Here is a 13,543-nt window from a genome sequence, read left to right on the forward strand (position 1 = left end):
ACATAAGCTTCAAACCCTTGTTCTTGTCTCAAATTCCAATAACTTTTGATATGGAGCTCCGATCGTTGCACCGTTTGCGGCCACGCGTCTAGCGCGTCGAGCTCTACAAAGCCCAATATATAATTTGGTAAGGAACTTCCATTTTCACTCTTAGCGTCTCCTTCCTCCAAATTTTCAAAAATTTATTAGAGAGGTGTTGATATTTTGCTTCTTTGATGTATTAGGACCCGATTAGCTTGAGGAAAATATTCAAATTTTGCTTGGGTGATTGACGGGCGAAAAAATACCGATTAAGAATTTATAATGGAAATAACGTTGCAAGTACAGTTCTTAACTGACGAATTCCTACTGTCAATTTAGAAGATATCATAATTTAAGAATAAAATACTGGGAGTAGACTTCCCAGACCGTTTCTCAAAGAGTTGACACAACAGTGTAAATTATTGATCAGGAATTTTCTGAGAAATTTTAGAGTTGAAAATTAGAAAAATAAAATGATTATCAATTAAAGCAATAAGAATTAATAAGAGGTTTTATATAATTGAAATAAAAAGCCTTGACTAGGAGAAGATTAATCGAAATTTCTATCCTTGTTGAATTTTTCCAAGTATAATAGTAAAAGATTGTTGCTTCTACTTAGTTATCCTTTACCTAATAAAGGAAAGTCAAGTAACTAACCAACTCTGATTCACAAGTCCTAATCCCTTCCTAGGGAAGGATTAGAGTTAGTGACTAGAGAGTCAGCCTGTAAGACCCAAAACTTTTGAAAAGTCTTATTATGATCAAGTCTCAAATCATATAGTTATTTATAGCCTTAATTTCAGAAATTATTTTATTAAAGATAATTAAGGCAAGTTTTGATTTATTGAACTTGAGATAAGTTATGGTTATTATCCAATTCTATAATTATTGGATTATTTTCTATATTTAAGGTATAAGGCTGGTAGTTATGAAATAATAAGGATTTTATATGATTTGGACTAGATAAGTAATATTTTAAATATTAATGCTGCTACTTTGGAAAAATAAAGGGGTTTAATTATATTATTTCTAATTATTTTGATTTGGGCATTTTATGGAAAATAATTTGTGAAATTGACGAGCAAATAGTATTTTCTATATATAATTAGTGTTGGATTTAAAATTGGGTTTCAAGTACTATATTATTCCCAATTTTATGTGAAATTGCCAAATTACCCCTAATCCTAACTTTACTCAAAAACCCTAACCCTAAAACCCTACCCGGTTACCCATTGCTCCCCCCCAGCCCCAGCAGCCAAACATACACGGTTTCCCCCTTTCCCTTCCATGAAAGAAAGACACAGGAGCAGAAAGAGAGGAAGAGAAAGGAATCTGCGTCAGTGGCACTGGGAAGGCTGTCGCCCGTCATCATTGCGAGTCACCGTCCCTGAGCTGCAGCACCATGGAGCCAGCTTCGTCGCGCTGCCTCGGCCGTCTGTGCTATCGCTGCCGCCGCTGGTTCACCTGGCGCCGCCGTCGAAGTTAAAGCACGGGGAGAGAGGGTTCGCGAGTGAGAAAGGGATGATGGCTGGGTCTACCGCGCCTAGTCTTGTCTGGGAAGCCACCGTCGTCGTCCAAGCCCGTCACCGCCAGTCGCATCGTCGCCGTCTCTGCCCAGCGCCGCCGCAGATGATGGGTCACCGGGAACCGCCACTGAAGCCTGTGTAGTCATCATCCTTGCCAACAGCGAGAGAGGAGCAAGATGAATCCTTCTGTCTCTGTTGTTCTGGTCCGCTGAGAAAGGAAAGATGCTGTCTTTGTACTTCACGCGTCGCCGACGAGCACGGAGAAGAGGAGCTGTGTCCGCGTCACTACCGTTTGAGGGGCTGTGCTTGGCCGCCGTTGTACCGCCCTGCTTCACCGTGACCGAGCTCTGTCACTCCCTGCTCTTTGGGCTTGTGATGTTGTTGCGGAGATTGCTACAGGAAGAGGAACAGGATGAGTCACCGTGCTTTGGGCCATCGGGAGTAGTTATGTGACTTCCGGGATCGTCGCCGGAGCTCCGGGCTGAGCTTCTGCCACTTGAGACCCTGCTGCCGTTGCCGGAAAAGTTTGCCGGTAAGGATTTTAATTTGCGGTTTTGGTCATTTTGGAACCTGAGAAGGTTTTAATGTTGCGCGATTTTTATAGTTGATCCACCAGAGCTTCTGGCCGCCGCCGGAGCTACGCCGGGGCCGATTCGAAACCGCAGCTGCTTCGTGTTGTTATTCCGGTAAGAAATTATGTTTCGAAAGCCTTACGTTAGTGTCCCATACGTGTAATAAAGCCTTTATGGTATTAATGTTCCTAGAGTTAGTAACTGAGGTTGCTTGTTGTAATTTAGAGCTGTTTATGCTGCTGCGAAAATGTGTGGGGCTGTGCTTTGAAGCTGCCTTTGATTTTGAATTGAGGTGAAAAGAACTTATGAGGCGCTTGGATTATGGAATTACGTTTTGAGGTAGGGGCGCTTTCCAAAAACTATGCTTTATGTATTGGAATTATTACATATGGATACTGATGTGAGATATGGTGTAATTAGTGATTGTATCTGCCTTATGTATTATTTGATTGACTCGAATGATTATGGATGTTGGCTTGGCTGAATTGTTGTGTGGCTTGTGAAATGTAATGTTTGAAGTTGATTTTTTAAATATTTGAAATGAGTTTAATCCGTTGAGGATTGGTTTGAATTGAGTCAATTATTTTGATGATGTGAAAGATAGAATNTTTAGGACCGGGTTGGAACTTGTGATTTTGTATGGTCGGTTTCATAAGAAATTCAGTTTTATTTACTTGAACCGAGAATCCATGATTTTAATAGTTTCAATAAATTTTAAGGAATTGATATAGGTTGACCTTCCCTAAAGACTTGGGACTCTGCCGAGAAACTTTTGTTATAAAATCCCATTGTTGTATGGGTGATTTTGAATACTTTGAAATAAATCCTTAACTTGCCATGGTTTTGAAAGTTTTGGAAAGAGAACGCCGAGAGTGGCTTTGTTTTAAAAAGGGAACTCACTTTGAGTAAATTTGGCTTATGAGCCTGAGATTATTTGAGAAATGAGATTTCTAAAGCCAAGGCTGAAAAGAGTTGAAACTTGATTTCAATGTGAAACGATTTGAGAAAAAGTGATTTATGGCTTAAATGCTGGTTTTATGGATTTGATGACATTGGGTGGTGGAAGTGCTGTTTTGTTATGGGCCGGAATGGCTGTGTATGATATTGATTTATGGCTAATTGCCGAATGGGTTGTGAGCTGTATGGCTGATTATGAATTATGAATTTAAGCCGAAGGGCTGTATTTATTGATAAATTGGCTGGTTCTGGATTGAACCGTGAGCCGGATGGCTGAGATGGATGTTGATCCATGGTTGAACGGTTCCTCTTTTAGAAAAGATTTCCGACTTTACTTTTATTGTAAACAGTTGTTTTTGAAAAGAGGCATAAGTCGGTTATTAATAACTGGTACGGTTTATCTTCATGTATCCTATTACAGTAATTCCCAAAAATCCTCTACTGAGAACCCTTTCGAGGATGATGTTCTCACCCCCCCTACATTTTTTCCCTTTCAGGATATGGGCGCAGAAGTTACGAATGGTTTATTTAGTTGTTGTTGAGATACTCTGTATTGTTTTAGTTATGGTTTATTGTACCCTCGCCTTTATCTTGATATAATCTGTAAGAGGGATAGGAATTGTATTGATTATTGTTTGTAATATTTTTTATATATATTTTTATGTATATATATGGATGTACTCTTTATGAGTTTTTGTGAGTTGTATGGTATTTATGGATGTACGTTATCGAACGAAGGTATTTTTGGGAGCGGTGTTGCGGTTTAAAGTTTTAAACAGGCTCATATTTTAGTAATAAATAGTATAAAAGTCATCGTAATGTCCGAGCTATCAGAGTCGCGCAGCCGGAAGCGTGAGCTTTGGTAGTTAGGGTGTTACACAGCCAACAACTTCCAATTACAAATTAACACTTGAGTATTCCAACTCAAGGGTCTCCTATTAATCAACTCCAAAGTCAAGTTAGGAGTCTACTCCTTTGACATGGATGTCATTTTTGCAAACATGTAAAGGGAGTAAAAAGGAGACATGGTAATTAAAATTAATTTAGTAAAAGCAATTTTTGAGCTAATAAATTAAGGGAAGATGATAATCAAACAAATAATGAAATTAAATATAAAAATAACTCTTGCATTAATAATTCCCAAAATCAAAGATATCCATATGTAACTCTGAACAAACTGAATGGAAAGCAAAATAGTAAGGAAATAAGAAAGCAAACTGTAGTGATAGAGACTTCAATCGAAGGTAGTAACTCTCTCAAGATCCAATCCAAAAGCATAAAACTAAATATCTAAGAATGTGAAGAACCCTAGAGGAAGTAGTGTTTTCTCCCCATAATTCAAAACTAAAACTAAAACTAAGTGAATGTGAATGTGTGTTGAGTCTCCGCTTGTCCCCTGGCTCTAGTCTGTGTTTCTGGGCCAAAAACTGGGTCCAAACTCAGCCCAAAATCACCCCCAGCGTCTTCTGCAGTTGCAGCTTGTTACGCATATCACGTGTACGCGTCAGTCACGCGTACGCGTCTCTGTGAGACTTCGCTTGTCACGCGTACGCGTCAGTCACGTGTACGCGTCGCTGTGAAATGCGCCAAGTCACGCGCACGCGTGAGCCATGCGTGCACGTCGATCCTCACTAGTCAACTCCTTTATGTCTTTTGTTCCTTCCACTTTTGCATGCTTCCTTTCCATCCTCTAAGCCATTCTTGCCCTATAAAGCCTGAAAACACTTAACACACAGATCACGGCATCGAATGGTATAAAAGGAAATTAAAATTTGACAAATTAAGGGCTTGGGAAGCCAGTTTTTTAATCATGGAACAAAATTAGGAAGGATTTGTAAAACCATGCAATTTGTATGAATAAGTGTGCAAAGAACTGACGAAAACCACTCAATTTAGCACAAAATAAATCATAAAATAGTGGTTTATCAATCTCCCCACACTTAAACATTAGCATGTCCTCATGCTAAACTCAAGGAGACCAAAAGAATGAATGGGGAAAGTAAGACTCATGAATGCAATCCATGTATATGAGTGCAACTATATGCCAAGATGTTTCTACCTTCTTGGTTAAAAGTAGACAAGTTCTCCAAGACAAACAAAAATTAGATTCCACTAATTTAAATCACACAATAAGAGGCAAGTAAACTTGTAAGAAGATAGCTCATGAAAGCCGGGAACACAGAATTAAGCATTGAACCCTCACTGGAAGTGTCTATGCACTCTAATCGCTCAGGTGTCTAGGGTTAATTCACTCTAATCTCCTCTAATCATGCTTTCTAAAACTTTGTTTTTCATCTAACCAATCAACAAATATCTAGTGTAAAAATGCAAATATCATGAGGGCTTTTCACAGTTGTAATGGGGCTAAGGTAAGGGTGAGGATGTATGTATGGCCAAGCGAGCTATAATTTGAATCTTTGACTAACCTAAGTTCTCACCTAACATACACACACACACTCCATATAATTCTAAAATCATGCCTAGCTACCCATAATCTGACTTTTGTATATTTCACATACTCATGTATCAAAATTTTCTTTAATTTCATCACATATGCATTGATCTTTTTATTGAACTTAACATTGGGGTGATTTTATCCCCTATTCATTTATTTCTTCTCTTTTTTTTTATTTTATTATATATATATATGAAAGCATAGTAAATCAATGCATATAGTTTTTATAATTTCACATGAGTAGCACCCAAATTCCCAATATTTGTCAGTAAAAACACAACACATTCTCATCAACCCAAGTTTCCACATTTTCCCACACTTAATTGACACACAATCTCTATCTTAAGATAACCAAAGATTCAAATGGGGTAATTAATTATTTTTCCGCTTAAGGCTAGTGATGTGGTAATATAAAGAACAATTGGGGTTAAAAAGGCTCAAAGTGGCAAACAAAGGCAAATGGAATGGTAGGCTATTTGGGATAAGTGAGCTAATAACAAATGATGGTCTCAATCATATGTATGCATGAATATATACTAAACAATGGACATATAGAATGGAACAAACCATAGATTGCAATCATAGAGAAGAAAACACACAAGAATAAAAATCATGGTTAAATAATGTAACCATATAATTAAGCTCAAAATCTCACGGATTGTGTGTTCTTAGCTATAAACTATGTTCTAAATTACAATCTTCAAACAAGTTTAACACAAATTTTAATTTGAATTAGTGAAATACTATAAAATAGTGTCTTGAAAAGAAACTCATTACTTCAACCAAGCAGAACATACATGCAAGCAATTATTATCATGCAATCTATCCTATCTAACAAAAGAAAAATAACATATTAGTGTTAAGAGAGAGAGAGATTACCTCCGGAAGTCAGGTACTGACCTTCCCACACTTAAGGCTTGGCACGGTCCTCCGTGCCATCAGTAAGGAGCAAGGTGGGGCTGGTAGCATCACCTCCACTGTCGGGCTCGTCATGGCTCTTCGTGCTGGTAGGTGAAGTGGAGTCCGGGGTATCCTTCTCTTCTGGAGGTGGGTGAGTACTAACAATGAGCTCCTTCAAATAGGTGTATCGGTGCTTGTTGCGGTGCTCCAATTGCTCCATCTGCCAGTCTTGGCGGTCTAACCTCTGAAGGATCTGAAGGAACATCTGAGTAGTGGATGGTGTAGGAGGTGTGGAGGATGGTGGAGTGGAAGTAGGAGGAGTGTCTAAAGACGGGCCGGGATGCCGGCTAGCAGAGGGGACTGGGGGTCTGATATACTTTCCATTCGAGATATATTGATCATCCCTGGGGATCATGGTCTTGGTATCCCCAGCCCTATAGGAGACTCCTACTGCCGAGACTAGATCCAAAACCAATGAGGGAAAGGGTAGGCTACCCGCAATCTACACGTGTCCCATGACTAGCTGGATGTGTCTTGGTAAGTTGAGAGGTTGCTCTGTAAGAATGCACCAGATGAGAATAGCCATGTCCGCAGTGAAGATGGACTCGTGAGTGCTCGGAAAGACATAGTAGGACATAATCTGTGCCCACGCGTGAGCCTCCAAGGTAAGTGCTTGGGCTGAGATGCTCTTAGGTCGAGTCTGATGTTGTGCATAAATCCATGTGCTGCCAGGTTGTGCTATGACTCCAAGGACACTACTCCAGTCAAACTGGTATGTCTGGCGCTTGAGAGAGGCCTCTTGATAAGCGTCTGATCCCTTTGGGATAGGTGGGAGATCCAATACTCTCTGAATGGCCCCTTCGGAGACAGGGACTTGCTTTTGACGAACATAGATAGATTGCAGGGTAGGCGAGTGGAAGTTGGAGTAGAATTCTACTGCCCATGATAGATTGGCCTCCCGTGGCTACCTCCTCAAGAATCCCCACTGTCTCCTTTCAATGTGGGGCTCCACAAAATCAACAAAGTGTGTGAGAAGAATGAGTAGATGCTCATTATTGTAGTTTCTCTCAGTCAGGATGGGGAACATCTGCTCACAGTAACGGTTAGTGAACCGTGCAGATTCCCTTGCAGGAAATGCCTTTTCCATCTCATCAACTTTGATTGTTCGCTTCACCCGCTTCGTGGGTGGTTTCACGCTTGTAGTGGGTTGCGCCTTAGCCACGGTTCTTTTAGTGCCTTTCCTTGCCAGTGTTTTGTCAGTAGCCTTCTCTTTTTCTTTCTTGGTGCCCATCCTAAGTAAGGAAGAATGAGGAAGAATGTTAAATATATATATATATATATATATATAACTAAAAACTGGAAGGAAGAAAGTCCAAGTGATAATAAATGCCAAAGAAAAAGATAATAGCTTAAATACATGGTAGCTACAACATATAGGTAAGACATCAATTAAGATCATGAAGGCATGTTGTAAAAATTAGATGCAAGAGGGTTTAAGGCATGCAAGTAAGAAGCATGAGAAGCATAGTTCAAGCATCAATATCAACAATAATTATCACATGTAATAAATTAATGAGCACTTGAATGTTGACAATTAATGACTAATATACTCAAGGTACATGGATTTCAAAGGTTGTGAAAAAGAGGCATTAAAGTATTAAGAATAGAATAGAAAAGAGATCCAAAATGCCATGTTAGCCTTTTCACAAACAATTGGTATTCAATATAAAAATAAGTGTGAAAGCAATTTATCCATGCAATTATGAGACCCAAAATAGAATGTCAATTGTCAAATTACTCCTCATAATATCCACAAGCTAAAATATAGCAAAAGAATCACCCAAATAAAGCTCTAACACCAACATAAAAAAATAGAAAAGGAAGGAATGGAAAAAGAAAGTATAAATAACTAAGCTAATAGAAAATTAAAATTAAATTAAATAAAATAATCAAAAGCAATAAATAAAAGGAGAATGAATGAGTAGAAGAGAGGAGGGAAGAAACCTCAAGAAGAAGATGAAAATAGGGAGAAGGAATGGAAGTGAGAATGAGAGAAGAGTAAGAAGGGAGGAAGAAAAGTAAAGGAATTTGTAGCTGCCAGAGTTGGTGGTCTCCGGTGGTGGATCGCCGGTGGTGGTGGAAGAAGGGAAGAAGAAGAAGTAAGAAGTGAGAAAGAAAAAGAAAAAGAAAGAAGAAGAATTGGAAAGAGAGGAGAATTAGGATTAGAAAGGGGGAGAGAGAATTGAAATTTGGGCGGCGCACTGAGTAAGTGACGCGGCGCTATCGACGCGCACGCGTCCCCCACGCGTACGCGTGGGTGGGCACACATTGAATCGACACGTGAGCGTCGGTCACGCGTATGCGTGACCATGGTTGTGCCAATGGCGCGATTCCAGCCTCGCGCACGCACAACTCTCTGTTCATTTTGTACGTGGCCTAAAACTTCATACGACGCGTGCGCGCCCTTCATGCCCACGCGTGGATCGCCCAGAATGCAAGTGACGCGTATGCGTGGGTTGACTAACGCCTCCAGCACACTACTCGCGCGACTGATAACGACCAATTTGCATAAGTTAGGAATTCGATTATCAAAAAATGGAGTTGGCGTTGTAAGTATAGTCCAAACCCAATAAATTGACCATCAATCAAATGTTATAACAATTCAAACCAAATATAAACCGAGAGTAATTAAACCTCGGGTCGTCTTCCTTAGGAGTTGCAATTAAGTGTCATAATTATTGGCTATGAGAGAGTGCTATGGGGAATTGGAAATGAAAGCAAGAGAGCAAGAGATATAAATAGCAAGAGAGCAAGGGAATGTAAATAGCAAGAAAGTAAATGAGCATGCAAGGAATTAAAATGGCAACTCTTGGCGAGAATTGGGGAATTTAGGATTCCTATCCTAGTTGTGGACCACAAACATGGCAATTGTGTGGAATTAATCCTAATTAGTCAATCCTACTTGAGAATTAGTCAAAAGGGCATAATTGATTCCAATCCCTAAGTCCTAAGTCAACACTAGTGTATCACTTAGAGTCAAAGAAAACCAAACCAATTAACAATTCTCACACAATGCGGAATGGACATCCACAACTCAATTCCACCCAAACACCCAATTTCTCAACCAAGAGGGTGAAAAGCCAAACATGCAGGAAATTAAACATCAAAGCAATTGAATGATCATGCAAGAAATTAAAAGTCAAAGCAATAAAATGCAAGGAAAGAAAACTTAAAATGCAAGAAACCTCTTGGCAAGTAATTGAGAGCTAAGATTACCTATCTTAGTCATTGACCACAAACACATGATGATTATGAAGAGTTAATCCTACTTAGTCAACCTTACATCGAAGATAAGTCAAATAGGCATAGTTAATTTCAATCCATAAGTCCTATATCAATATTAAGGGTCACATAGAGTCAATGGAGACCAAATCAACTAACTACTCTAATGTATCAAACAAGAATGGACATCAACGACTCAAGGATCACCAAAGTCACCAATTTCAAGCCAAGAGTGGAGAAAAACTAAGCGAAAATTAAGCCAAGCATTTTATCAAACACTTGGTGTGCATGAAAATAAAATTATATTAAAATGTAATAAAATAAATTCTAAAGCTACCAAAGCAAGAAAATCATAACAACAACTAAAGAAGGCAATAAATGAACATAAAACATAAATTGCATTAATTAAAATTAAAATTGATAAAAGTATCCATAAACATAAAAATGACAAGATAAAGGAAATAACAAAAAAGATGAAGAAGAACAAAGGTGCAATAACAATAAAAGACAAGAAAAAGTAAATGAAAACAAGAATTAAAAGTAGAAATTACAAGAAATTAAACTAAAGAACCCTAATTCTAGAGAGAGGGGGGAGCTTCCCTCTCTAGAGAACAACCTACATAATGCTAAAATAAGCCTAATTTCTCCCCTCCCTCTTTCACATGGAGTGAGGCCTTCCTTCATATAGCACTCAATCAGCTTCAAAAAGTCCCAAAATTGGGCCCTGGAGGCCCAAAAATCGCCCCCAGCGATTTGCAATAAATGAGTCACGCGCTGGGACGTGTGCGTACGCACAGGTGTGTGCGTATGCACACATGCTGATTTTCTTCCTGTGCGTACGCACAGGATGTTGTGCATATGCACATATGGTTGTGCGCACGCACACTCCAATGTGTGCTTCTCCTTTGTTTTCTTCATGTTTTCTCCTGTTGTTCATGCTTCCTTCCACTTTTTGCCTTGCCAAACTTGCCTTTAGAACCTAAAATCACTCAACAAACATGTCATGGCATTGAATGGCATAAAAGTGGGAATAAGCACAAAATAGCATGTTTTCACAATTAGGCTCAATTAAGGGAGAGAACACAAAAGCATGCTATTTTAGTGAATAAGTGTGAGTTTATGTGATGAAATCCACTCAAATCAAATCAAAATATATCGTTAAATATGGATTCATCAATTCTCCCACACTTAAACAATAGTATGTCCTCATGCTAATCACAATCAAAGGAGAAGGATAAGGAGGGTAAGCAATTTATTAAATGCAACTAACTATATGTATGCAACTATACTAAATACTATCTATTTATATATATACTATAATTCCTATTGAGTTTGGCAAAAACAAGCAAAAGAATCTCAATCAATCCAAATCAAAGCTCAGGGCTAAGACAAAGTAAATATAGCAATATGATCAATGTCCAATGATTTGATTTGAAATTTTCAAAATTTATTTCAACAACTTGCAAGAAAATACAAGATAAGCAAAGGGAACATAGAATTGAGCAATTGAAACCATCACCGGATGTGTTTATACTCTAATCGCTCGGTGTGTAGGGTTTAATCACTCAATCCTCCTTTAATCATGTTTCTCAAAGATTTGCAAGTCATCTAATAATCAACTAACATTTGATGAATGAATTCAAATATCATGAGGACTTTGTGGGTTGTAATGGGGCTTAGGTAAGGGTAGGATTAATGTGGTTAAGTGGGCTATTAGATTGGATCTTTGATTAGCTCAAGTATCTCACCTAATCCTATATCATTCTATATACATAACAAAATAACCTAACTACCCATTTATCCTCTTTTTCACACTCACTCATACATTTCTCTTTCCAATTCAACCACATATGCATCCTTTATTTTTATTTTTTATTTTCTTTTTATTTTCTTTTCTTTTATTTCCTCTTTATATATATATATATATATATATACATATATATATATAAACAAAGTATGTACAACAAAATTTTTTTCTTTTAGAATTAAAAAGAGATGCATATGTTTTAAGTGATGAATGCATGAGTATTTACCCATTTTTTCAAATGTTCACAATGAACACCCAAAGCAAACTAACTACCAATGATTCCCACAAATTTCCCCACACTTGATTAACACACACACACACACTCAAACCTAAGCTAATCAAAGATACAAATTATGGACATAATTGGTTTTTCACTTAGGGCAAATGATGTGCTTAAAATTAGAACAAAGGAGAATTAAAAGGCTCAAAAAGTAGTTTTCAAAGGTAGATGTAAGGGTTGACCATATGGGTTTGTGAGCTCAATTTCAAAAAAATGGCCTCAATCATACTAGATGCATACAAAACAACAAATATAGGATATAAAGATTAAAGCAAATCTAAGATTACAATCATAAAAGGAGTTTATCACATAAGAACAAAATTTTTGTGGTTGAAAAATGTGCAACCACACAATTAAAGCTCAAAATGTCACTAGGTAATTTGTTCAAACTCTTTTCTATATTCCATAAAAATACTTCATGCAAGTTCAAAAACAAGATTTCAAATCTAATCAATGGAACGCTCAAAAAAGGATTTCTTGAAAATTCTTTGTTGTCTTACCAAAACTTATTTACTATACTATGCAACATTCAAGTATGTACTATGTACTACCATAATACTATAAGCATTAAAGAAATATATACAAACAAACAAACCAAACAAAGTGCAAATAAGAACAAAAATTGTAAAAATTGAAGAAAAAGAACAAAAAGAATGTTGCAAAGTGTCTAAGAAAAGGAATTTTACCCCCTTGAAGTTGGCGATCCTCCCCCACACATAAATAAAGCACGGTCTTCCGTGCATGCACATGATCCAGGGATGAAGGACTATGAGGGTCCACCTACAGCTGGTGGGCTCCGGGGGCTCCGGTTGCGATATAAACGAATAAACAACAATTGAGGAGAAGTAAGTTGTATGTGGGGTGATGAAAGGGAATGTTTGTATTCTAAATGCGCGCACAATTTAGAACACAAACATTGGGGGAGGGGGGAATAGAAACCATATAATCAAAAGAAATAGCACGTTCCTCAATCAAGTAGTCCTATGTTGCAAATGAAGAATAAGCAAAACTTGAGGCACAAGTGACCCTAGGTAACCACAAAAGTGAATTGAGTATAAAATATATTGGATAGTGAGATTGTGCAAGTGAAAGCGCAAAGTGAATAAAAAATGGCACAATCAACAATAACCGATTCCATGATGAAAAGAGACTACTTATTCATCCTTAGAAATAAGGAAATAATCACATGTATAAGGTGCTTGTTACAAAAAGTGACAAGTCTTGATAAGAATTAAGTCAAGTTAACTCAAAAAAAAAATGCAAAGCATTAACAAAGAACAAATACCTTGTTATGTGATTATATTCACTTAAGAACCATGATGACTAAGTAGCTCAACTCAATTCACTAAAGTAAAAATGCAGAATTAATAATGCCAAATATGGATAAAGTTTAATACATATGGGCGCGACAACATATGAATCAAACTCACAATTCAATAAGGCAATTAAATAAAGAGTTAATGTTCAGTGCACATATTCATCAGACTTGAAACCAAATTCAAGCAAGAAGCAACCCAATAATCATCAGGCAAACACTTGCAATTTGTTCAATTAATAACTATTAAATTAAAACTAATATAATTACTAAAACAAAAATGAGATGCAATGAAAACTAACAAGAACAAGTAGAAAATAGGGTAAAAGAGGAAGAAGAGGGGGCGGAGGGGAAAAGAAGAGAAGAAGTAGAGAGAAGAGGGGAAAAGAAGTAAAGTAGGAGAAAACAGGGGTGTGCGTAAGCACAGG

General features: G+C 37.7%; 1 long non-coding RNA gene across 1 annotated transcript; it reads left to right on the forward strand.

Annotated features, from left to right (window-relative positions):
• On the forward strand, positions 2,147–3,620 carry LOC110263017. The gene is made up of 3 exons (XR_002348026.1): positions 2,147–2,233; positions 2,345–2,458; positions 3,574–3,620. It is a non-coding gene; the product is annotated as an uncharacterized LOC110263017 (long non-coding RNA).

The sequence above is a fragment of the Arachis ipaensis genome, chromosome B05 (assembly GCF_000816755.2).
Source record: "Arachis ipaensis cultivar K30076 chromosome B05, Araip1.1, whole genome shotgun sequence".
Classification (NCBI taxonomy): Eukaryota; Viridiplantae; Streptophyta; class Magnoliopsida; order Fabales; family Fabaceae; genus Arachis; species Arachis ipaensis.